This window comes from Amblyomma americanum, chromosome 1 (genome assembly GCF_052857255.1).
Source record: "Amblyomma americanum isolate KBUSLIRL-KWMA chromosome 1, ASM5285725v1, whole genome shotgun sequence".
Taxonomy (NCBI): domain Eukaryota; kingdom Metazoa; phylum Arthropoda; class Arachnida; order Ixodida; family Ixodidae; genus Amblyomma; species Amblyomma americanum.
Window position 1 is genome coordinate 41,137,415 of NC_135497.1, and position 23,169 is coordinate 41,160,583.

Here is a 23,169-nt window from a genome sequence, read left to right on the forward strand (position 1 = left end):
TTAAAACCACGAGGCAGCGATTGTGGTCACTTTTGTCAATGTCATCGATAGACTGGATGAGTTATGAAATTACTTCACGCGCTTAAGAATGTGCAGACACGGATTGAATTCTGCCAGCACTAGAAAAGGATCTGTTTAGATCTTGTGCCAAGGAATGCTAATCATTTTTATGAAGCAAACTTGGTCTTTGTAGCTCTCAAACAGCTACTTTTCTCAAAATTAGGCGGTTTGGATCACAAGTTTCCATAATACATTTCCTGCAATTTTGTAAAAAAACGCATTCACGAGGTTTTACTATTTAGTACAACAAACATTTTCTAAGCTTAACGTTCACCTGTACGTTCAGTTCATGAAAGATCTCTCAAGAGCAAATGACCCTCCCCCGACAGCCATTGTCACACTGTTCCCACTTTGCAACCCCTGCAATAAAATTTCCATTCACAACGCAAAAACAGTTGAAATGTTTTTGTTTTCGCAAATTAAAATCACTTTAAAAACAAATTGCACCTGTTCTGTTAAAAAATGTAAAGATTTTATTAAGAGAAGATTGGCAGGCTAGTTGGTAAGAGACAAGGAATGAAACATTGAAAGACACACACGGGTGCTCACTATCAACCAAATTCTTATTCCGAAGTACAGATAATATATAGCGTAGGAAAAAAGGGGGCGCTATGTCGATAAGAGAGTTGATCAGTCACCGGAATTCAGAGAATAGTCACATCTGAGTAAAACTTGTATTTGTGAAAGACGTGGTGGTGAAAGGTGATAAATGGGGAAGGGAGTGAAGAGTGGAGGGCCCTCGCGCGAACAACGGTTAAACACTAATGGAAGGTGTAAGAAGTGTTCAAAAGCGGCTAAAATCTATAAAAAAGAAAACTTGCAAGGCCCTCTACACCTCGCAGCTTTTCGTTTTTATAGGTTTTAGCCTCTAACACCCGTCACTTCACTTTCTATTAGTGTGTTATTTGCACGGCAGGACACTACCCCCCTCCCGTCCCCCTTCATTGCCTTTCAGCGCCACTTCTTTCACAAAAACATTTTTTTACTCAAGATGTGACTTTTCTCTAATTCCGGTGACCGAGCAACCCTCTTATCGACATACCGCCACATTTTCTCTTGGCTACATCTTCTCTGCACTTCGAAATAAAAATCCAAACAGTGAGCACCCGTGTGTCTTTCAATGTTTCGTTCCTTGTGCCTTGTCCCTTGCACTGTTCCCTTACCAGCCGAAAATATGAAAACAGGCTACTTTCACTTAAAATAGCCTACATATAAATAAGTACATATCTACTAAAGATTCACCAAAACACAAAATTATGAAAACACAAAATTATTATAGATTCCTCTGGGTATATACAAGGTGTGATGCAAGCTAGATGGGTTCCCTCATCTCATCGATGATGGTTCGTAGCGCAAGAACTTCATCGAAAACATCCTGCGACATGGTCTGGATTTCCCCCTGCAAAAAGCATGAACAACAGAAAGGTAACATGATTACTGAAGGTACTGCGCAGTATCAAACTCTTTCAAAGGGCAATATTTCAGCATTAATGCACACATGACCACTGAATTAGAGCTCCTCAGATGATTGTTTAGAGCAAGACAAGTGCATACGGCCTAAAGAAGCGGCACCATATTCCAGAAGAGCAAGGCCATTAGCTCAAGCAGTGCTGCTGCCACGGTTTGATGTAACTGCATTACCATATATGTACGAATACCCCTGTAGCCAGAGGTGGGCATTCTCATGAGGGCGAGCCATTATGATAGCGTCCTCACACTAACCTCATGAGGATCTGACTTTGTGAGGTGAGGGAGGATCGGCGCACGGAAATTCGTGAGGGTGAGGAAGATAAGACGAAGTGAGGGCGATTGAGGGAAGACATGATGTGGTGAGGGCGAAGGAGGGCATGATGCATGGACTGAGGACGAGGGTGGGGCCCCAAACAGTACTCCCGGCTAACATTTCCTGCATCTGCAGGCCGTTATGGATTCCCGTTTAGAGCGCTAGTTTTTAAGGCCAAGGTTCCCGTAAGGAGGTACACGAGGCGAACACGAAAGGCGGGGAGCCGCACACCTTCTCGTAGTGCTCGTGTTTTAAATAAAACAAACAAAGGAAGCGCGCACGAACAGCCACAGCTAGGATTTGAAGGTGAAGGTAAAACGGCGAAGAAGCGGGAACGAAAGTCATAAAATAGTCGGCACACTTGGTGAATGAAGGCTTAAGGTGGGATGCCGGGCTTAAATTTTGATTTTCGGAAAAAATATGCGGTTTTTAAGTTTGTGTTGTTTTAGAGTGTTTAATGAAAAATATTCTCACGAATTTTCCTTGTTATCTCAGTAGAAAAAAAGAAGAAAATTAATTCTTCATGAGGCGGTGGTAGGCTGTTGAAGGTGTCTATGAATGCTCTTCTGAAGACGCGGCCGCAGTGCGGGCAAAAAAACAAACGGGAAGTTAATGCCCATGTTAAAAAGTTTGTTTTTCGTGCTTTTTAGTCACGGATGACCTTCCATCAAGAATGATTAAGACTGCTAACGAAAAACTAAAAAAAGAAAGGCATATGGCATATTCCTGGCCGCAGAAACTGCACAGTGGCTGGAAAACCGAAATAGGACCTCAGATTGGCGGAAGTATGCCACGCAACCACCCAGCGTTGTTTTTGCGCCATTCGAAATCACCCCCGCTCTGCTCGTGTTCGACGCTTGCAATCTGTTACCTTTTCTTCCTTCTGTGAGTTTAATGCGAACAGCAGGTGGCCGTTGGTGTGCCCGGATGATGCTCGCACCGAAGGCTTCAACACGGAGAAACTTTGGGAAGCGAGAACGCATCACAAAACATAGAAGCCTACGCACTACTGGGCAACCACCAGCAAGTGGGCATATGCTTGTGCATTCGCCAGGCTTAAGCCTGCCAACGGCGACTGAAGCGAACCCTTTAACCTCCGCTGATTTCATCAGCTGAAGAACGCACTGGCATCACTAAGAACCGTGGAGATTACAGCAGCCGTCGCTGTACTAGAATCTATTGAGGATGCACATAGCATCAAGACCAGCGTTTGAAAAAGCTGGAACTAGAAAATGGAGTCCCCACTATGAAGCACATCGAGCGAGCAACCCGTCAATGTATTTCACGAGCAGAAAACAAGGCTTGAAGCAATTCCCACAGAGCAGTGTCGTGATGAAGGGGAGGGCCCGACCTATGGAGGAGGGCACTTTAACATTTTTATATACCAAAAAAAAAATAGCATGGTCTTCAATCTTTGAACTCATTTTTCACAGTTTGCACTTTTTCGAAAAACAGAACTGTTAGGAAATCTATCATTTCCAAACTGCATCTCGAAAAGCTGCTTTGAAGTGGTTTCTTGACTGAAATTTTCTTGACTGACACGTGGTTCTTGGTTTCTTGACTGAAACGCGCGAGTGGCCTTATCCAGCATTATAAACCGTCTAGAAGAAATATTATCACAAACTATTAGTATATCTCACTTATTTTACAAATGATAGTTTTCCGAAGTTGACACACCTGAGCCGCCATTTTTGTTTTGATGTCCCGCACTGTTACTGCGGCTGCCGCCTGTTGGGTGACCTGCAGTCATCCCGCAGCAAACGCATTCCGACAAATTCCCATGATTCTTGATAAAAACAAGTGTTCGCCATTTGCAAGCCAGCGGTGTGCGTTGTGGTCTTGTGGGAGTATCAGTGCCATTTCACCAAGGCGAGATTACAAGTTTCATGGCCGTGTCCAAGGTCAAGGCTGTTGATGATGCGCTGGAGCATGGCAACTGTGCTGCGGCAGGCATTTCGGCGTTGATGAAATTCGAATATACTATTGGAAAATCATCGTGAGAAGCTAATGGCTACTAACAAGACTCGCTGGGCTTTCCGCAGACCCAAAACGGGCAAGTCTGTCGCGTTGAGGAGGCGGTCATTTAATACACGATGGAACTACGCAAAGATGGTTGTGCAGTATTATTAGAAATGATACAAACAAAGATAACACAACTGCCAGGAAGCTGGGAATCACCGCAAAAGACTTCCGCGCTAGCTACATTTGGACGACCCGCTTCATGCGTCGAAATAGACTTTCACTGAAGCGGCGAACGTCACTGTGCCAGCGGCTCCCATCCGCATACGAAAACAAGGACATCGACTTTCATCGTTTCGTCACCAAGATCCGCGAAAAGAGCGGCTACCTCTTCTCACTAATGTGGAACGCCGATCAAACTCAGTTTACCAGCGACATGTCCTGAAACAACGGTCAATGAGAAGGGCGCTTGGAGTGTTCTCGTGAAGACATCTGGTGCAGAAAACCAGTGATGAACAGTCATGCTTGCTGTGATGGCCGTTGGGCAGAAGCTGCCACCATATGCTACCGTATAAACACGTGTAAGGGCTGCACCCAACCTTTGCACGACCCATGGGAGAATAGCCTTCGAAATGCCGTGGCCTCCACGATCAGCTCCGGCTATGAGCAAGGGTGCACTTGATCGCAGAGGCCACGCACACACCGAGCCAGTCTGGAGAGAAGCGCGCGCACGCCGCCGCTCCTTGAGCCCATCAACATCGTCAAATTTTTCCTCCGCCGCGAGCTCCCGCTATTCATATCGGCATTAGTATCGCCAGCTCCAGCTTTTCGCAGCCGTCAAAGACACAGGCGTTGTGGTAGCGTGTTAGTTCACCGTAGCTGGATAGGTAGTTGTGGCTTTCGCATGCCGCCACCGAGCATAACTGGTTTAGCACGATGGGCAAGCACTTTAATAGCTACACTACAGGGAATTTGATGTCGAACACAGCAAGCGTGTGGCGGTCAGGAAGTTCGACGTGGCCGAGAAGTGCATCCGACGATGGTGCAACCAAAAGGATGCATTGAGGAACACAAGTACCAAAAAAAACGCGCTTTTCGAGGCAAGCCGCGCAAGTCTTCCAAAATGGAAGATGACACGGGAAGCATAGCGCGGGAGGGAAGAAGATAAGACTGCTTAGCGCTTGTCCCGTCTTGTCTTCGTTTTTCCCACACTATGCTTGCAGTGTTGCAATGAATTACCAACATCAAGGAAGAAGAGCTGTTCTGCTATGTGACGCAAGCGTGGAACAACGGCTAAACATCGACAACGGACATGCTGCTTGACTTCTTGTGGGATTAGCATGCACCAGAGCACAGCACCAGCTCGGAGTCTGAAGACTCCGCGAGTGATGACTGAACGTAGAATGGATGCCGCTCATCCCCCGATATGTGTGTTTTTGCTATAAAATTTTTTTTCGAACATCGCATGAACGTGCCGCACGAAAATTGGCCCTCGAATATGTAAAAACTACAGCTCTTACGCGCGTTTATATGGTATATTTAAATGGAAGACTGCTCCGAAGGGTAACGGTCTCCACAGAGCCCATATCCGCACTTATATGAAAGGGTGGATTACTGCAGAACTGCTGGTCGACTGGATAACGACTGTTTGTGGACGAAGACCAGCAACACTTCTGCTTTCCTCGCTTCTTGTTTTGGACAGCTTCAGAGGCCATCTGGTGGATAGCGTTCGTGCTAAGCTTAAAGAGCTATGCAGGAACATTGCAGTGACCCCGGGAGGTCTGAGTCGCGGCTACAGCCTCTCGACGTGTCGCTGAGCAAACTGTTCTAGGACAATGTTCGAAGACTTTAAGCAGAGTGGATGGCGGTGCGCCAACATGATTTGACGTCAAGCAGCAAAATGAGAAGACCGTCCGTGGAGGTGCTTTGCTCATGGATTGTAAAAGCATGGAGTGGCATCCCTGTCCAGGTAGTGGCCAGGAGCTTTAAAAAGATCGGCATATCCAACATGCTGGATGGAACAGAAGATGCCCAGCGAGGACACTGCCATTTCCGACAATGAATCATGCAGCAGTGACAGTGACGATTCAGACTCTGAATAGAGTAATTATTCCATGAGAAAAATAAAAGGCAACGCGCAGTTCACGTGATGCCTATGTAATGTGTGTGTTTATTATAGGTAAGCCTTACTCAACTTTCGTTTAGGACAGTGATAACTATTGTAAGAAGTCTGGAAATCGCATAGCACTTTAAGTTTATTGTGCGCCAACCTGAATGCAACGGTAGCGCAGGCAGCAGTGGCGCCATCTGATGTTAAAATGTGAAAATATTTTGACACATTTTTCGTATTTAGCCAAGGTGTTCCAAGTTGTGTCACGTAGATAGCCAGTTACATCGCCAGTAAAATCGAGCCAGGGCCCAATTTCTTTTAGGTAACTTGACCAAGCAAATTTCTTCATAACGTGATGTTGAGTTCTTTCGGGCAATTCTGCCTAATAAAAATAATAATAATAATTGGTTTTTGGGGAAAGGAAATGGCGCAGTATCTGTCTCATATAACGTTGGACACCTGAACCGCGCCGTAAGGGAAGGGATAAGGAGGGAGTGAAAGAAGAAAGGAAGACTGAGGTGCCGTAGTGGAGGGCTCCGGAATAATTTCGACCACCTGGGGATCTTTAACGTGCACTGACATCGCACAGTACACGGGCGCCTTAGCGTTTTTTCCTCCATAAAAACGCAGCCGCCGCGGTCGGGTTCGAACCCGGGAACTCCGGATCAGTAGTCGCATGCGCAGTACAGAGGACGCAATTTTTATAGCTTTCGCTATGCCTTTGCGTATGTCTGCGTACGGTTTTCTAAAAATGTCTTTTATGCGAGTAAATACGGTAATGCAAGCGTATTATAAGCAACCTCAAAGACCCTTTTCAGGGACCCTTTAAAGGAACCATGACAGCCTTTTTTCAAGCATATCCAGCCTAACATCTTTAATCCCAACAGGTTAAATTACAATTCCCCGAATTTTCAGTTGATCCTGTGCGGTAAGTATGTTTAAAACGAATTTTTGTCGTTTCTTCTGCGAACTGCTTCCTGGTCTGACAACTCATCGCTGACGCCACGAGCACATGCACGCCAGGCATCGTCTGCTGCGAGCTGTTGAGGTGTTTGCATGCACACCGCAGACAGCGGTCGCGTGAAATGTTTTTTTTTTATTTTAGCCTAGCGAATCAAAATTTATTTCCCGTGTTCTCTTTTGGGAAGCATTCAACTTAGTGCGCGAGCTGAGTGATCCTTGGGAAATCGGACTTTCCCGTGGCGCCCGTTTTTCGATTGTTGAGGAAACAAATTGATGAACCACCCCTGCTTTATTATTTACGCTTAGATGCATGCTGTTCGTATGTTATGAGTGTGGTCTCTTTTGAGCAGTCAAGTGCTCACGTATGTGAAAAGCGCCACGTGCCATGCATGCCTTTGCCGATGTGCCCCGTGAAAGCCGCGGCATTTTGTTTAGCTACTTGTCCGCTATTAATCGGCTCCGTAATTAAACTCAAATTATGAAAAGATGACACTACAGTAACCTTGAGGCACGAAAGGAGCCGAGAAAAGTGCCGAGTGCGACTACTAACTGCATGCACGCGTTATTAAGTCGAACATACATTTCCTTCGAGAAATGTATCATCCCATTTGCAGGAACCAAGCCGCTTGCAAAACCCTACGCGACTCGAATGCTTTCATTGCCCACACCGATGTATAGTCACCGCCGTCAAAATGAGTGCTTCAAAATAATCGTACAGCATTTAGCATTTGGTGTGCGTGCGCACTGTGCCCCAGGAGTGCGATGACTACAACTGCAGCCCCGCGCTGAGGAAGTTTGCATGGCTGTGCGCAAAAAGTACTCCTCGTTCGCGTGGCATAAAACGCCAGGTGGGCTATCTTTATCTCAAATATTACGTACTCTTGCTCACAAATTGCACTTTTACTCATTCGCACACCATAATAACACTGAAATAAGCGTCGATGATGCTATATCGCCTGCTTGGGAAACGCCTCGGGTAGGATGCCGGAGCTACCAGCTAATTGTATCTGCTTTCTCTTACGTCACCAACATTTATTTTAGATCGCTTTGGCTTAGAATACGTTCAGACATTACTTGAATTACTGAAAACAACCAGATTTGTTGTCCACAGTCGACGCCGACAGCTGCTGCCGGCTGCCTTCTGCACATGCTATGCAGACCGGGCGACATATATCGGCACTTCCCCCTTATTGTACTCGCGTCCTGAGATGTATGCAGTCGTCACTTTGAGGGCACTGTAGGGCACTGTAGCCAAAACTACGCTCGACAGCTATTTGCAGGCGCTAAAACTTGCGAATTCGCTCTCCGAAATCGCCGAAATCGCACACACAAACCCTGCGTACTCGCTAGTCCTCGTCACGAAAGGGCCGGCGGTCCACTGTTGACCGAAATTTAAGAATATGGCATGTTCCTCTGATTAGTAAGAAAGTGTGAATATGCGATATATAGCCGCTTGTTTCGCTTTTTTCGATGCGGATATGGCACACAAGCGCAGTTTTTCCGGCCGCCGCCTCACCAGGCGTGAAGCTTTCGCTCGGCCGCACAAGCCCAGGCGACAGCGACGAGCGGTACCGTTGTGCGGCGTTTGATGCCCGTGTCGCTTGCCTCGCCGATCGGTTCTATGCGCAGGTACTGATTGAAAGCACATCTTCGCTGGCCCAGGCACATCGCGTTTGTCGCCGTGGCTAGTATGAGGTCCACTGAGATTTAAAATTCTTAAGTTGATACAATGTAATACCAACTTGTCCTCTACCACACTCTTCTGGTTCCCACTAATCTGATTCTTACCTTTACTACGATACGCGCTTCTTGATCGTGCTGGCGTCGTAGTCGGTCTAGCGTGACAGACCAGTGCGTCAGTTAAGGCATTTGCATACCGACCAGCCCACCGACCTCGATCGCCATCGCATCGGCCTATAGTGTGACTGGACCCTCCCTATACCGAAGAAAAACTGCGTTACTGTTATTGTCGCTTTTGCGGCACCAGTCAGTCATATATGGGGTACGACTGCTATTTCGATCGCCCGCGAATATACAGGGGGGAATGAGACCTCGCCGCGCATATTGCAGCAACGAGAGCAGACGACGCTGCTCCGTGCATGTGCTAGTGACGTCACGAGAGTTTCAATATGGCGGTTGCTGCAAGGCCAGGGCAGCCAAATTTCGCAAACTGAATCAACGTGGGCGCATAGAAGTAACTGCTGGCAACCCCTGCAGCCCAAGCATGGAACGAAACAGACCCCTCCACATTCAATCTTGCAGGCACGCCAGGGTTGAAGAGGTAGGGGGCACCCACCATGGGCGTGCAATGCATTAGGCTCAGCTGAATGTGCACGTGTCGTAGGTGGGCGTCCAGGTGGCGAGTCTGTCCATTGATCGTGTCCTCCAGCAGACACACCAGGGCGTCCTGTACGGATCCACAAAAGCAGTCACTGGGTGCACGGCATTTTCTCCGCACCAGCCACAGTTTTTCCCCGCAGTGCTGCACCACTCTTCCTAGATTGCCACCTCAGCCACAAGGAAACAGTCTATTCTTGAAGTTTCCTTGTTACAGAAGTAAAAAGCTCATCACAAGACGAAATCTGTGCTAGAGTTTTCATGCCTGTGACATATATAAAAGCGTGAGGCATTAAAAGGCTGTTTTTATTTACAGATAATGAGGTTGTTTAGCCGAGCAATACAGGAACACCGTGGAGCATGGTGCACTGTTGCAATTATATTTTCTCGCTGTGATATCCTACAATTGGACCTCATTGGACCTCATTTATGGTATTCAATGTCCCAGAGCGACTCAGGCTATGAGAGATGCCATTGTCAACGGCTCCGCACAATTCCGATCACCTACGGTTGCTTAATGTGCACCGACATCAACAGTACACGGGCCTCTAGCATTCTCGCCTCCATTGAAATGCATCTGCAACGGCCGGGATCGAACCTGCTTCATTCGAGTGAGCAGCCCAGCACGATAACCACTGAGCCACCAAGGCGGCCATTATAGCGAACGAGCGCTTGGCAAGGGCTTTGTGGCCTCTCACCGGCAGGTCAGGCTCAGCAGCTCTAGCCAGGCGTCCATCAGACAGGCTTCGATTCTTAGTGGCCTTCTCGGGAGTCATAGGTGCAGAGCTGCTCGAAGCGGATTCCACCCTGACTGAGTGATGGCTCTGCGATGCTTCACTGCCGTTGACCACACGGGGTGCCTCCAATGCCACGTCTGCCCGAGGGAGAAATGGGAGCACAGCAGCAAGTCCAAGAGAATATGCAGCATGCCCTCCTCACTGAGGGAAGAACTTTATAAACAAACTAACAAAACCGGGCTATAGAAACAGGACAGAATAAAAAAGGACACATAGGGGACTGTGTCCTTTTCTTCTCTGTCCTGTGACCCTGTATAAACACCTGTAAAGGCCGCAACCGTGTATGGGCAGCACCTTGTTTTCCAGGAGGAAATATTAAAAAGGTTGTGGGGACCTGCCCTGCAGCCCCCTGAGTTTGCTTTCCCGCGAGGCACCGTGCAGTGGCGGTCTCACCTCGAGGCTGAGCGCATTCCCTTGTGAGTTACATTAACTGGCAAGAGAGGACGCCAGCATCGCTGCGCGGAGACTGCCAAAGCCCGCGCGCGGGAGGGGGGGCAGGGGGGCTTCGGCTATGATCGTCGGCCCGAGCGGACGTGTCGCTCGCGGCTCCGCTCTTCGCCTGCGGGGCTAGGAAGCGACGGGGAGACAGGCTCCCGTACCCGTCCCGCCCGGCCTTCGGAGTATATATCCCTTGCCCTAGCGCGGGCGAACATTCGCTCGGAACCTTGCTGGTGAGTCGGACGACCTTGATTCATTAGCGTACCTTGTTGCTAGCTGGCGTTATTGTTTCTGTAGCAATAAATGCCTGTTTGTGTCAGCCAATGTGTCGTTCCTTTGTTCCCCCAGAGCAAGGCCCGCCGTGGTCGGCGAGCGCTCGGTAGCGTACGCGATCACAGGGTGGGGTCCGGGCGGCTTTGAACCGTGTCAGCCGCGATTGAGTGGGGAGAACGTACTTATCAATTCAACCCCCACAAGGTCCATGTGAGGGCCGCACTCAGCTTTCCACAACCTACGTTGAAATAGCCTTCGAAATGCATGCGCTGTGGCCTCCGCAATCAGCTCCGGCTGTGAGCAATGGTTCGCTTTATCGCGGAGGCGATGCATACGCACAGGAGCTTCAAGGTGCCGCCCACGGATAGCACCTGAGGCCGCGTCATCATCAACTTTTTCCGCCGAAGCAAGCTCCCGCTATCCATATCGGCATCAGTATCAGGAGCTCCAGCCTTTTGTGGCTGTCAAAGGAACGGAAGTTGTGGCAGCGTGTTAGTTCACCATAGTTACGGCTTTCGCATGCCACCACCGAGGATAACTGTTTTAGCACGATGGGCAAGCACTAATAACTACACCGCAGGGAATTCGCTGTCGAACACGGCAAGCGTGCGGCATGCAGGAAATTCGACATGGCCGAGGAGTGCGCCCGACGATGCTGCAACCAAAAAGATGCATTGAGAAACAGAAGCTGCAAAAAGCGTGCTTTCCGAGGCAAGCCTTGCAAGTATCCCGAACTGGAAGAAGAGCTGCTCTGCTATGTGATCGAAGCGCGGAACAACGCCAGCGCGTTGACAGCAGACATGCTGAGAGACTTCTAGTGGGATGAGCATGCACAAGAGCACAGCACTAGCTCGGAGTTCTAAGACTCTGCAAGTGACGACTCAATGTAGAATGAATGCCGCTCATCCCCCGCTTGGTGCCTTTTCAATTAAAACAAATTTTTCTTATGTTTATTGCCTGTATAGGACACACCCCGAAAATTGGCACTCAAATTCGAAAAAGAAAGGGAGGACATTACACATGTTTATATGGCAACAATACAAGACTAACTCGCCCAATCTGCCGTTATTTATAAACGAGTACCACTCAACCATCACAGGCAAACTGACTACAGTAAACGCTCATTAATTCTAACTCTGTTAACTCGAACCGACGCCCGGGCCCCGGCAGAACCCTGTGTATTTCAATGGCGGAAAACTCCCGATAATTCGAACAAGGCGGCATTGCCTCGATTAATTCGTACTACAAGCCCCTGGCTGACCCTGCTCCTTGTAGAAAGAAGTTGACCCATAGCAAGTACAACGCGCTGCAAATTTACTAGAGACCTAAAACAATGGAAAAAGAAAAGCCGGGCGCACGAAGCTGGTGGAGCCCGTGCTCTGGCACATGCTGAAGCAGGTTTTCGCTGCCACACTCGCTTGCACCATCAATGCTTCGGCGGAAGCAGTTCCAGGTTTCATTGTGCTGCGGTCGCTGGTCATGTGGTGTACACAACACAGTACGGCTATAGACAAGCGTCGTGGGTGTAGGCAAAAATGCAAATGCCTACACTGTGCCAAGCGACGCTGCCTTCGAAACCAATTTGCGTATGCTAATATTTCAAACCGTGCGCGTCGCTTGTGGTTAGGAACATTTTTGTTGATGCTCAGAGAGTAGTTGTGTACTTTGTCAACCTGTTCGCCAGATGAAATTAGTCGGTGGAGCTCTGCATCGGGTTCTCCTCCGCTCCTATTTAGAGACAAGGGACGGCGGGCGAAAGTTCGACTTATGGGGAGAAACTAACCGTCCACATTCTCAACCGCTGGGCCGATACAGCACATCCAGTTGCTAGTGGAAGATATGGGACGACATGATGCACGACGCGAAGCAGCTTTTTTACATAACGAACATTGTGATGTGCTTCCTATTTTCCGTGCCGCTTCACTCCGGAGGCCGCGGCAATCAATGAACACTGAAGTCATATAGCTGCTTTGAATAAGGCAAATGCGATCAGAGAGCTCCACAAGTGAATGCACAGCCGTTTACCTCCACTTTCAAACAGAATTTACACTCGCTCTGCTAAGCTGTAAACAAAAAAATTTTGCTTCTCATTTTAGAATTTACACTCATATGTGCGCATTCCGCTTGATCAGAGTTGCTTTTGGTGCAGTATTTGTTGTGTTTGCCAGGTTCTGATCGATCTACAGTGGAAAAATTCAAACAATCTTGGAAATAACATTGCATGAATTTACCGGGATCTTAGCATCGTTGGACAAGTGTTGAAAAGACGCACTTGTTGAAGGTCGTGAAAATGAAAACAGCAAAACTGCACGTCGTGCCTGCTACAGCCCTGAGTACGGTGCTGCTTCAAACGCTGTGAACGCTGAAGGCGACTGGCAGCAGCTTTTCGCCTTCTTTTGCGCATCAGAAAATAGCCCCTGCATCTGAAAATAGCCCCTTGCGTTCAACTTACGGTTACAAGCACACGGAATGTTGTGCATAAACTTATGCTGAGAGCCCAATAGAATGAGAAAGAGTTGCAGGCGTTAATTGATTCATGCGCTGTTTTCCATCCAACGGAGGAGCAACAATGTGGACTCAGAGACACGAACCAAATGATTAGATTCCAACGTAGAACAAGTGAATAAACATGAATACAGACGTGAATGAATGAACCCCTTATAAGGCCCAAGTTAGATGCATGTCTCACATGCATACAAATGTTAAATTTGTACACAGAATGACTTGAAATCGAAAATCACTTTCAAGCAATTTTTACCAACGGTTTTGCAGAAAAAAGGGGGTACACATTTGTACCAATGACTTTGTAGAAACACCTGAAATGTCGTATATATTCATACCTCAGTCTTATCAATGAATAAGAAAGCTTGCAATAGAATGAATAAGTATTATGAGGCAGATGACACATGGAAAAGGCTCAAAAGCTAAACAATTTCCAGTTTTATTTTTTCTGCTAATATGGGCCGCAGTACCATATACTACAGAATATAAGTCCACCCCCAACTTGTGACTCCCCCTGGGCAAAAAATGGTTGCAGTTTAGCTCAGCTAAGCATGGTTTAACGAATGCGCCCCGACAACGTAGACTGCTCCAGCTGACTCACTCCGTGCACAGCGAGAACCGCAATGCGAACGGCGCGAGAGCGACGCCGGCTTTTCTTTCCAGCAAACGTCGAGTCAAGTGGGTTAGTCATGTTGCCACAGCTGCCAAGGCGGCGGTCAGTGAAGGCACGGCGCGCGCTTGCAGCTGCGGCGAGTGATGTGGGAAGTCACGTGGCTGCCACACTTCCACCGCTTCTCTATTTGAAGGACCAATTGTGGCGCCAATGGCGTTGGCTTGACTAAGCCAGTAAAGCTTTCGCTTTTAAAAAAGTGACTCCGAATATAGGTGTACACTGCCTCACCCTGCAACCCTAGCTCGACAATAACTTTATTCAGAACACAGGGTCACGCAAGGAAACGTATATATGCCCACGGGACATCTCTTACGACTTGTCACTGCTGGTGAGAAGGACACAGTCGTGGCCATCGCCTTTCCTGCGAATGATTGGTGCTGGCTGTCAGAAGCGGTGCAGAGATGCCGCATATGATAAACGATGCACAGCCAACGTCGACTGGCAGTCGACAGCAGGCACAGTTGACCCACTGTGCCGCTTCGCTCAAAGGAACACGCTTCAGCCGCCCGGTCGGTGTCTTAGGGTTTTCCTGTTGGACGCACCGATGCGGTCAGAGAATGATGACCAGGTCACATTAAGCGTCCGCTACCGCTTTCTTCACACGTTTGATGGGCGATTAGAATTGCAACCGGATGCCAGCACCACACAAGGCGAAACATCAACCAGCATGATAACTTTAGGTGGAACTTTCGTTGGCCGGCATCATTTTCCTCTTGAACAGAAGAAAGGGCAGTAGCTTGTTGTGCCTGTAAAGCCGCGCTTCATGGACGCATACTTTTTATTCCTTTAACTTGCGGTCACTGCGGACCTCCGGCCTACGGGCAGAGCCCTCAGTGAAGCTCCGAGCGCGCCACTCGCGTGTCCTCCGCAAGCAGTGGCAAAGACGCAGGAGCCACTGTATGCTTGACAGCACTGCTGTGATGGCCGAAGGCTCCTGGTTTTGTGAAGCGCACCAAGAAAGCATGCGAGACGCACACAATGAGCACGTGCCACGGCTTGGTCTTAGGCAGCATTCCTACGGCAGCAGATCCCAATGCTGCGCGTCTGCGCAAATATTCGAACCGCCTCACATTCCGCGATGGGATCTTTTTTTGCTGGCATTCTCTATGGCGCCGATGCGTTGCGGGCCTCCGCCATCTGAAATTCCTGCGACGAGCCAGTGGGTTAGCAGTCCCGCCAATTAGCTTCGAGAGGCGACACGTGGGTGCGGCAGCCAGTGATAAGGACGAGAACTCCCATGGGCAGAGGGTTTTCAGAATGTTTTCGTTATGCGCTTATTTTTCTATTTATCCAAGCCCTGGACTTGAAGTTCGGCCCAACCTTCAGGGGCGGTGGCTACTTTCAATGGTTACAGAAGCTTAGGGCCGGCCTCGAAATATGACCGCCCTAATTTCTTTGTTTGTGAAAGCTTTAAAACTGCATGTAAAAGCATTGGAGAGCAGTCCTGTCTAGTTGAGCTAGAGGCTCCGTGGAGTGGCACGTAATTCTACAGGCCTAGACGTAAATCTCCTGTCGATGAGAAAGAACTTGTCGAGTTTCTCTGTGTGGGATCTTTTAAGTTAGTTTGTGTGACTGTGTGACTCAACTTGCAACGCAGTTTGCCCTTGTGCATCCTGTAGATATATTTTCTCTGTCTCCATCATCTGGCATCAATCATTGCCTGCTCCTTCAACACCATCGAATTCACCTTTGGATGGGTCATGTGCCCCTCCGGAGAAACGCAAAGAACCATCTTGAATTTACTGTGCCCCTCTGCAGTGCAGCACAACATGACCATAAAACAGTTGTGCATGTTACCTGTCATCAATAGGCGAACATGGAGCCCCCTTTCCCGGACACTGTCCTCTTACTGGGCATGCAACTAGCCCAGCTTTCCGGCTTTATGCAAATCAGAACAGGGTCTGGTCGGCATTCCCGATTTGACGAAGGAGGAACAAAGATTTTGCCCTCACGTCACTCACGTAGCACAGAAACGTGTGCCGTTTCTTTTCGTATGCTTCAAGCAACTTTCGGCATACGGTGGTGCGTCGCCTCAGGCTCAGGCCATTTTGTTCCATGAAACCTGTCACTCATTTCTTGACACCTTAAAGTCGACACGGGGGATGCACATCTCCTCCGTGGCAGTGTGTGAGTTCACTTCAATGTCGTCGCAGTAAACACTAACACTCCGTCGTGAACTCAATTTCGAACCACATCCTCAACAGCAGGGTATCATCCGAAATTCAATCCGCTTAAGGAACGACATGTAGCAGCACATGCAAAGATCTTGCTTTTTTTTCTTCCCTCATGCATTTTCCTGACACATCAAACTTCTACCCTGCAGAGGCGTTGCTTTCCAACTCTGCATAGAGGATTGCTTGAAGCTGTGGCAATACAAAGCCACGCTATTATGTTGCAGAGGTTGAGGTGGCATCTTGGTGTCCGCCGGGCAGAGATGAGCCACGCAAGACACAGCTAGTGACTGTCCCCTCGGCGAAGTAAAATGTACAAATGGCACAAAGGCATACAAAAACGCAAGAAAACGCCTCCGCGTGAATGTGACATGTCACATGGGTTACTGTATTTACTCGCGTAATTTGCGTACCTATTATTCATTTCCCGCGTTTATTCAAAAAAATACTTTTACGCGCACATTTTGCACTCCCGGCTGCGCCATACCACCACCATGCATTCAGGTGTGCGCAATGCGGGATTGGGAATACTGACACGGCCGCATCGCCGTGTACTTCAGGAAACCTCCAATGACAACAATCGAAACTACCGAACCAATGGTTGTTCTGTTTGCCACTAGTCAGCCGGCCCTACACGAATGTGCCCTTTTATTGCCTATTATCTCCATCTGACTCCGACTGCTGACTTTGCGAAATCATTAGATGGCTCACTTTTAAGGTCACGTCAGCAAAAAAGCATCTGCAAGAAATGGCGCCATGTGACGTCACGAGCCGACGAGTCAACTGATGAAGATGATGACATCACATAATTAATGCTAATTACACACGCCTAAAAAATGTTTATGTATTGAGGTAACATCAAAACTAATTAGTATATATAGTACTGCCATATGAGTGTGACATCATAGCAAGTCACGTATGTGGCGATGGAAAATGTAATGTCACACGAAACCCCCACCCACCCCCAATACATGAAATCCCAGCTATTGCATCACTGGCTGACATAAATATGGTCACAGTTTTGCCCACTACATTAGCATCAAAATTTTGAGCAACTGTTTGTCGTACCAGGTGGCGTCAGAACATTTGCCTTTGCATATAGCTTACACCTTTTAATCAACTTGGAGGCTAGCTTGCAACACGGGTTCGAGCCAATGACATATGCACCTTCAGTTGCATGCTTTAAGCTACGCTTGACGTGTCCACTGAGATGTAGAGATTTGAGAACTACTGCACCCTTTCCTTTCCTGAAAAGCCTTTCCCTTCCACGGTACACATGCTTTCGCATTCCTCCACGTAAGCCGACTTAAGTGCCCTCAGCATTTTTGCTTTGAACTATGAATTTCTGCTCAAATTCCTGTTTTTTGAGCAAACTCTATTTCGCATCGCCTCTGAAAATTATTACGTAATTATGCACGCACCGGGCAAGACATCAACGGCTCGATCGACACTACTTTTGACCTCGCACATGTGTCTATGCGTCCGCGTACAGGCAGACTCCAATTATAAGTCTGCTCCTACCTTAGGAGGGTCACTGTTCGAAAAAGTGTCGGCTTATATAATCGGCCATATACGGTGAAGCCTGATACTTCAAGGGAATGGGAAATAACTTCCAAATTATCCGAATGTCAATTCGCATCGAAAGGTCGTCCGCATGAAAATAAAATTTATCTGGTGAAAACCACGGCAATGGTCATCTTTTAAGACGACAACTGCTTGACAGCTGCAATTCTTCGCCCTTGTATCCAATGCTGTACTTCATGCATGCTATTGGGAGTGCCAGAACCAGAACTGCTTCATAACGAGAAGGCTGTCCGCGGCTTCTTTCAGGGTGCGACGCGGTAGCGCTGGAGCTCCTTTGCATGTGGCACCACATGAGAGGAGGCTCCACTGCACCAACTGCAAACAGCACGTGTCAAGCGCGGAGTTTTGGTCCACTGGAAGAACGAAAACACCTCGCGACGAGTAGCAGCAAGGGAAGCGCCACTGGCACCGGAGTGGAAAGAAGTCTTCCAAAAACAAACAAAAGAAAAAAGATCGCCAACACTGCTGTCGTTCTAAACGGTGAGCTTGACTGGCTAATTAGTATGCGCGACTGATAGCCATCTTCCCCTCATGCTAACAGCAAAGATACAGAACTGAAACTGCGCCGCCGGACTCCCTTTCGGCCTATTGCTGGGATGCACACAGATCGTCAACACGCCCACCATCATGCACATATCAGAGGGGCACGGGTAACAATGTCTTATGCAGTGCAGGCCCGAAAACGAATATTTTGACGGTCGCTTGTCCAGCAGATAATTCCTAGAGCCCACAGAATTAGAATTAGAGCCTCGCCAATCATACACTTTGGGAGCCCGTCGGAATTAACCGATGCCAGCCTCGAGGCATCGAAATTAACGAGCCTCTGACACCATAGGCTTACATGGGCGTTTGGCGCGTATCCGGCCGCAGTCAGATTCAACCGAATTTCCTAATTAAGAGTGGTCCAACTATCAGGGCCTTACTGGAAAAAAGCAACACTGTCCAACTATCAGGGCCTTACTGGAAAAAAGCAACACTAAGGAGGCCTATCCGCGGGGAAGAAACACACGCTGAATGGTTTGTCCGGTTGTTTGGTATTGCAGCATGCAAAAGTGTCGCACACATGGTGCACCTTTGTCAGTTTACCAGCCCTTGAAGCAGGTGGGACAACAAGGGTCTCACTGTCCTACAAAGGACAGAAATTAAAAAGCAACCGATGGTGAATGCTGAACAAGCACAGCGACAAGCAACATACCTGCTGCTGCAGCTGCTGCTGAAGCTGCTGCTGCCCGAATGTCCTCCTCGCATGGTGACGCCATCTGGGACTTCCGAAAAGGAGGGCCTCGTTGTCAGGGACAAGGAAGAGTCTGCCAGCACCGGCATGAAGTCACTCAGCCCTATTGAACAGGGGAAAAAAGAAAAGTAAGCCTCAATACTTCTGGCCCTGTGTATCTGATTCTCTACACCTGCGTGCACAAACAAATGCAGAAAAAAGACTATCAGTTTAAGAGCTCGCCGTTTTTTAAAGGTTTTTAAAACCCGGCCGCTCTGAGCGGCTTAATTTTTGGCATGAAGTCAACTGGCAATTGACCGCCGCTGCTGAGAGGGCTTCACTATCCATCAAACAATTCAACTGATACACCAATATATAAAAAATACTGCAATGATCAGGTCGTTGCCAGAAGTCAGAGCAAAGGTGGAATGTATTGCCGCGAATATTTCCAGTGTTTGTTCGTTTTTCAAATCTGCCGCGACACCACCTTATCGCTTTGTTTGCGACGCAAGACGCGACTAGATTTATCTCGATTGATCGCAGCCAGGCAAAGCTGATTCTACGTTGTTCCGGAATGTTCTAGTAACTTTGCGCCCTTTATCTCGAATGTTCGCTATCAGCTTTAAATTGAGCACGGCCGACAGCGGCGGGCATTCTGTTCGACGACCGCCGAGCACGCTTGTCGCTTCGCCGCCGCCGAGTGATTCAGTCCATTTTGGGTCCAAGTCAGCCCAATAAACAGTTCTTTTAGAAGATCCTTTCGTCCGTCTTCATCGCTGCTTCGACTGCCGTCACCACTACGTGACATCTGGTGGAGGTGCGGGGTAGCCTTCCATGTTCCGGACGCCCCCTTCAAGTCGTGAAGCCAGCCCTGAGCGCTTCGCACCCGAGGACGAGCCAGCAGCTCAGCGAGCCAGCCGACGTCTCCAGGGAGAGGAGCCTGAGTTCGGGAAACTGCCGGACCGCACAAGACAGCGAAAAGACGCGGCTACGAGCACCGCAATCTCGCCGAAGATGTCGACACCGATCATACTGCAGCAGCCGCGGGTGCCGCCAACTTTCAATGGATCCCTAGGCGAAGACCCTGAAGAATGGTTGGATCAATTTGAGCGCGTGGCGTCATTCAACAAGTGGGATGATGCGGCAAAGATTGGACACGTTTTTTTCTCATTGGATGGCTCCGCACGCACGTGGTACGAAAACTACGAGTCGTCCCTTACGACATGGGAGCTATTCAAGAGAGAACTATTGAAGGTATTTACCAGTGTCGTGAGGAAAGAAAGAGCCGAACGACTCCTCGAGTCCAGGATCCAGCTTCCGAATGAGCCCGTCCGCAGCTACGTCGAGGAGATGAAGCGCCTATTTCGCCGCGCCGATGCCGGGATGACCGAGGAAAAGAAAGTTCAGTTCTTAATGCGCGGCGTAAAAGAACAACTCTTTGGCAGCCTCGTCCGTCAGCCGCCAAAAACGGTCGACGAATTCATGCAGGAAGCCTGCACGATTGAGAAGACCCTCGACGTCCGAGCTCGGCAGTACAACCGCCCTTCCTCTGCCTATGCAATCCGTTCGGACACGCCGGCCACCACCAGCGACAGCTTGCGGGACGTTATCCGCGAAATCGTCCGAGAGGAGCTACGCCGATTACTGCCATCCTCCCCACAGCCACAAGCATCGACTCTGATGGACGTGGTACGGGAAGAAGTGCAACAGGCACTTGGCACCCCGACGGCCACAGAACCACAGGCCATGACCTACGCCGCTGCAGTAAGGACTGCTCAGCCCCAACGACAACCCCCACGTCCTCCCCGAGATGAGCCACTTGGTCCACAACGCCGCCTCCCAGCCCCCGCCCGCCCAGCCTATGACCGACCCTCAAGCCCCAGGAAATGCGACGCCTGGAGGACTTCCGACAACCGGCCGTTGTGCTTCCATTGCGGTGAGGCCGGCCATATTCTTCGTCACTGCCCGTACCGACGTATCGGTCTTCGGGGATTTGCCGTTAACGCCCCACGACCACGCTTCGGACAACGTCCGCACGAAATCGACGAGTACCTGCGTCGAGAAGAGTACACGCCGAACCGCTTTTCGCGCTCACCATCGCCGTCAACCTCGCGCTTTGCGTCGCCACGCCGCAGCTACGCAGCCGCGGTACGAGGAAGGTCGCCCAGCCCCCGTAGGGGAAACTAAAGGCAGCAACCTCTGGAGGTGAGGTTGCTCACGAGCTAAACGCCGAAGATCCTCCACCGACCACGCCCCATGAAGACGCTGCACCCGCGACGCCGCATGAAGAACCGACACTCGCTGCACCGACGCCGCACACAATGAGAACCTCGACCACGACGCAAGCTACCTTGAAATCGACGCCACCACCCAGAGTAGCTTCGACCACACGCCCAACCCGTGACTCGCATACGCGACGAAGCCGTGACCCGACGCCGAGAGCGACATGCAATGCAAGAGCCAGGACCTCCGACCTAGAAGTGACTATCGACGGCCGGAAAGTTACCTCTCTAGTCGACACAGGAGCCGATTACTCGGTGATGAATGGAACATTCGCTGCGCAGCTCAGAAAAGTCACAACGGCTTGGGACGGCCCACAAATTCGCACCGCTGGGGGCCACCTCATTACGCCATCAGGACAATGCACAGCGCGAGTGACTGTCAAAGGACATACCTATCCTGCGACCTTTGTTGTGCTACCGCAATGCTCCCGCGAAGTGATCTTGGGTATGGATTTCCTTAATGAGCATCAGGCGATCATCGACCTGCGATCCAAGCTGATCACGCTTTCGACGGACGAAGCCATCGCTTCGATGAAAACTCGGGAAAATCACGTTGCCCTAAGTGTCCTGGAGGAAGAAGTGAGCGTCCCACCCCGTTCAAGCGTTATCGTGACCGTAGGCGCCACGAAAGCCATAAACACTGAAGCCATCATCGAGGGGAACATGCAGTTGCTACTAGACCGAGGAATCAGCATCGCAAGAGGCATCGCACATTTCCGCAATGGCCAGGCCGAAGTACTGCTGACTAACTTCAGCGAAGAATACCGGCATATTAACAGAGGAACGACGATTGCTTTCTACGACGAAATATCTGACGTACGAGATTCCTTCGCCCTCTCCGACCCCTCCGCAGAAGATCCGCCTGACCAAGAGAACTCGCCCACTTTCGACATCAACCCAGCCCTGCACCGGAACAGACAAGACCAAATCCGCAATCTGCTTCAAAACTACAGTGAGTGCTTTTCGACATCGCCGAAGGTGCGACCGACGCCAATTGCCAAGCATCGCATTATAACGGATCAACACGTCCGACCTCTCCGTCAAAGCCCCTACCGTGTGTCTCCGCGAGAACGACAAGCCATCCGGGACCAAGTCGAAGAAATGCTTCGCGACGACGTCATCCAGCCTTCAAACAGCCCATGGGCGGCACCGGTTGTTCTAGTGAGAAAGAAAGACGGCGCACTTCGATTCTGCGTGGATTACAGCCGCTTGAACAACATAACAAAGAAGGACGTCTACCCCCTCCCCCGCATCGACGACACACTGGACCGCCTCTGCAACGCCAAATATTTCTCATCGATGGACCTCAAGAGCGGCTACTGGCAAATTGAGGTCGACGAAAGAGATCGCGAGAAGACAGCATTCATAACTCCGGATGGGCTGTTTGAGTTCAAGGTGATGCCATTTGGTCTCTGTTCCGCACCAGCGACGTTTCAGCGAGTAATGGATACAGTGCTGGCAGGCCTGAAGTGGCAGATTTGTCTGGTATATTTAGATGACGTCGTTGTCTTCGCCTCGAACTTTGAAGAGCACCTCAAAAGACTTCGAACAGTACTAGACGCAATCAAGTCGTCTGGCCTAACCTTGAAAGCAGAGAAATGCCACTTTGCCTACGAAGAGCTGCTGTTTCTAGGCCACATCGTTAGCAAGGAAGGAGTACGCCCAGACCCGCAGAAAACAGCCGCTATTGAACAGTTTCAACCGCCGGCCGATAAGAAAGCAGTGCGCAGATTTCTCGGACTATGCGCATATTACCGACGATTTGTGAAAAACTTTTCGCGCATCGCCGAGCCCCTGACCCAACTGACGAAGGCAGACGTGCCGTTTAAATGGGAAGCGCCGCAAGCAGAAGCCTTCAAGGAACTTCAGCGTCGTTTACAGTCCCCACCGATCCTTGCGCATTTTGATGAAAACGCCGATACTGAAGTTCATACCGACGCAAGCAGCGTGGGACTAGGCGCCGTACTCGTTCAAAAAAGTGACGGGCTGGAGAAGGTCATCGCATACGCTAGCCGTTCCCTTTC

General features: G+C 49.4%; 1 long non-coding RNA gene across 1 annotated transcript in view; it reads right to left on the minus strand.

The window, feature by feature from the left end:
• Nucleotides 1–1,314: 1,314 nt before the first annotated feature.
• The window catches only part of LOC144132261 (uncharacterized), a 32,970-nt gene continuing 11,115 nt past the window's right edge, over nt 1,315–23,169 (minus strand). Inside the window, exons 2-3 of the long non-coding RNA XR_013314739.1 lie at nt 18,846–18,987; nt 1,315–1,459 (exon numbers count right to left, since the gene is read on the minus strand). This is a non-coding gene — a long non-coding RNA (uncharacterized LOC144132261). The remainder of the gene's footprint in view (nt 1,460–18,845; nt 18,988–23,169) is intronic.